General features: G+C 37.1%; 1 pseudogene; it reads left to right on the forward strand.

Moving 5' to 3' along the window:
• LOC114686416 overlaps positions 1 to 2939 on the forward strand; it is a 4448-nt pseudogene extending 1509 nt beyond the window's left edge.
• Positions 2940 to 4243: the final 1304 nt, after the last annotated feature.

Below are 4243 nucleotides of genomic sequence, written 5' to 3' on the forward strand. Positions count from 1 at the left end.
GACTACTTGAATAAGGACTTGAGATAACCCTGAACTTTGGCATTATACACAGACTGGATAATGAAGGATATAGTTACCTTTCCTAGAATTTGACAATTAACCTAAAATTTTTCTTTCAGGATAAAGAAAACTTCACCCATAACCAGCAGGAAGCAGTTTTAAGAATACGACGCCCACATTCCCAAAGAGGTGGTGTGGTGTGGTGGTTTTTTTGGTCTTTTTAATGGGTTTTGGGTCTGGGATAATTTTCATTGTTTAGGGGGTTGGTTACAAGTTGTTGTCAAGGGTTAGGAAAAAGGCTAAGCAAAGGAGATTAGATTTAAGGTTCTTGTTTAAAAAAAAGAAAGGAAAGAAAGAAAGAAAGAAAGAAAGAAAGAAAGAAAGAAAGAAAGAAAGAAAGAAAGAAAAGAAAAAGACTATTACTAGTTTCAAATACTTTACATTGGATTAGATTGTTTTATATTGTATACAAATTTGAAATTGATATTGTTAGAAAATGCTATATGTATATTTCTAATTGTATTTATACCATTAATTTAACAATGTAATGCAATTTTCTGATCCTTGGATATTATTATTACCAAATATTAGGATATAAAGAAATGAAAGTTAGTAGTTAGACATTGCAATAGAACTTGTAGTCATATTAGATATGTTTTTAAAATGAGCAGAGATGCTTTAGACAGGTCATCTTCAAACCCTTCAGAGATCTATAGAATATGGCATTTAAAATGTTTTAATAACTTAGAAAATTTTTCTTTTTTGAGACATGTCAGCTCCGGGCAGTACCAATCTACTTCAGAGAAAATATGCACATTGAAGAAACTGCATATGGGGTCAACTTTCATTGTAGCAAAAGTTAGCCACTGGACAACAAAGTATCCTCGAATCAACAGGACAAAATGGACAGACAGAACACGAAACAAAGGACTACTGATTCTTGCCAAAACAAGTGTGGTTATAGCTTTATCAAAAGGCATCTTCTGAGGCCAGGACAATATGGCCCCATCCCTGAAGGGGCCTTCTCAATCTGGAAAAGGTACAGTGCCCTTTTCTTCGAAGGCAGCTTAATAGGCAGAAGGCCGATGACTTCTGTTGTGCAATGGAACAGCAGCTGAAAGCTCACACCTCTCCATAGTAGACTGGCATTTAATAGAGGGATGTGGAGAAGAATGGGATGCTGAGATGAAGCCATATATACAAAGCCAAGAAGAATGGACAGCTGAATTCAAAAACCATCAACAATTTCCATAATTTAAAATCCTGAATCATGACATGACACTAGTGGAATTCAGTTGTTTCTGGTACATGGATTGCTCTCACCCAATGTGAGGTTGAACTGTTGACCTTGTGTACATCCTACTTCTCAAATGAGTCTGTCAGATACACTAAGCCTGTAGGCTGAAGATGATGCCCCAACACTGTGGAGAAACCTCAGGTGACTGTCCAGGCAGCTGGCTGTTTCTGTCAACTCACAAATTTTTTGGAAGTTGCTTGCATGCACTTCCTGTTTTTATTTTTGTTAGCTAATATTATTTCCTTCTTGGGTCTCTGAGGGAGTTGAAGAGATTAGTTAGTTATAGTTGAAGATTAGTAAGTTATAGTTGAAGATTAATTAGGATAGAAAGTGAATTAGATACATTTTGGACTTACCAAAATAGGATAGATAATGGAATTATTTTTTCTGATTTGTCAAATACAAATGGACTAGACATTGTTTAGGTATTTATTACTTGTATATATTGTATATAGTTATTGTACTTTTGTATATAGTTTTTCTTATGTTAGTTATAACCTTTTGCTTTTTTCTTTTTATTAAAATAGAAAAGGGGAAGTGTGGTGGTATTCTAATTGTACTGAAATGTGATTTTGATTGTATGTTAATAAATAAAGTTACCCAGGGGTCAGAGCCATTAGAGCCATAGAAAGAGCGTGGCGGTGGTGGCACAAGCCTTTAAACCCATAGATCTCTGTGTGTTCAGGGATACAGCCAGCATTGGAGACATATTCCTTTAAGACCTAGAGGGCTGTACATACAGACAGTGATGAGGCAGTCACGTGTTTGGGTTTACAACCAATGAGAAGGCAGAACAAAAGACTATGAAATGACTTACACACAGGAATTAGCTCTCTTTTGGGAAGCTAGGAGCTGGCAGGAGGAAGTGTAAGATTTTAGCTCTGAGCTCTGACTTCTCAGCTTTCTCTTTTACATTGGTTCTGTGTTTCTTATTTAATAAGATGGTTGGTTACATCTACATTGTAGTAATTACTTTTCTAGCTATTCAGTTTGATAATACTTAGGAGAGTTGAAAATATTCATATATAGCTTCATAAACTATCATACATACACAGTCAAGGCTGCGAATGGGAAGATTGTTATCAACAAGAAGGCTGTCACCTTCTTCCAGGAGCAAGATCCTGCCAATATCAAAAGGGATGATGTTGGTGCCGAGCATATTGTGAATTCTACTAGTGTTTTCACCAGTAAAGAGGCTGGAGCCCATTTGAAAGATGATGCCCAAAGGTCATCATCTCAGCCCTTTCTGCTGATGCCCTCAGTTGGTGGGTGTGGACCATGAGAATTATGAAAATTCACTCAAGATTGTCAGCAACTCTTCCTGTACCACCAACTGCTTAACCCCTCTGGCCAAGGTCATCTGTGACAACATTGGCATTGTGGAAGAACTCATGAGAAGAGTCAATTCCCTGACTGCTGTCCAGAAAACTGTGCATGGCTCTTCTGGGAATCTGTGTTGTGATGGCTTGAATATCATCCCTTCATCCACTGTTGCTGCCAAGGCTGTGTCAAGGTCATCCAGAGCTGAACTAAATGGCATGGCCTTCTGTGTTCCTATCTACAAGATATTTGTCATGGATCTGACATATCTCCTGGAGAAAGCTGCCAAGTATGATATGATGACATCAAGGAGATAGTGTAGCAGGCAACCAAGGGCCCACTAAAGGGCATCCCAGGCTGCAATGAGGACCAGGTTGTCTCCTGAAACTTTAACAGTAATACTGATTCTTCCATCTTAGATACTGAGGCTTGCAGTGCTTTCAATGTCAACTTTGTAAAGGTCATTTCTTGGTATGAAAATGAATACAGCTACAGCATCAGGGCAGTAGATCTCATGGCCTACATGGCCTCTAAGGCATAAGAAGCAATGGATCACTCATCCCAGCAAAAATACAAGAGCAATAGAGGTCATGAGCTGTGAAGGAATTCCTGACCCAACTCAGTCCCCAACACTGACCATCTCTCTCCCATTTTCCATCCCAGAACCCCAGAAGAAAGAGAGGGGCTTAGGCATCCCTTCTCCCTTTAATATCATCAATAAAGTTCACTATACCCACTCCAAAAAATAATGTTTGTACTATAACCTAAATAATTATGGAAAGTTGAATATGACTAACTATACAGGAATAAGAAAATAGATACATAAGTTTGATGATATTCTTCAATAAAACACATAAAGCAATTAAAACAATGAATTATACCTACATACATCATTAGGAATAAAAATATAAATATACAGTTGAACATGAAAGTATATTACAGAACATCACAAATAATAAAATATAAACTTGTCACTTCCTTCTTAATATTTTTTATTTAAAACAATTCTTAAATTTAGATACAGTTGATCATTCTTTCCCTCCCCTAAAGTCCTTGCAGATCCTCTCCTGCTCCCTATCCACCCTTAAGTTCTTTATCAAATAGTGAACAAAACAACAAAACAACAAAGCCCTCTGAAATCAAGAAAACAAAAGTTTAACTTCAGTGTGGTCATGAAGGTGATGAATAGACCAATGATAAATTTATTGTTTAGTCAGAAAGCCTTAGCACACAAGTTCATAATGCTTGGTGTTCCTACCTATGATGGGAGTGTAATCAGAGAAAAGCACTTACTTAGAGAGATAATGACCACTTCCCTCCACTGAGCAATCATCTCAGATGAACATCCCATTGTCGTGCTGTGCACCTAAGTGCTTCCTGCTGCTCAACAAAGCTGTCTTCAGTCTTTACTTCAATGTCCTGCCAACAAATATCAATTATTGTTAGTTGAATATACTCAAAGCTGTCCACCAAAGACATTTAAGAATATTGAGAATTTCTCAATATCACTTGGTCTGTGCCTGCCCTAATGTTTTCTGTTGCATTTGCATTTCTATTTTCTATATCACCCAAATCATCTAACACTATAAATCTTGATACATACATTCAGTCCTAAAAAAGAGAATA

Source organism: Peromyscus leucopus, chromosome 1 (assembly GCF_004664715.2).
Source record: "Peromyscus leucopus breed LL Stock chromosome 1, UCI_PerLeu_2.1, whole genome shotgun sequence".
Taxonomy (NCBI): domain Eukaryota; kingdom Metazoa; phylum Chordata; class Mammalia; order Rodentia; family Cricetidae; genus Peromyscus; species Peromyscus leucopus.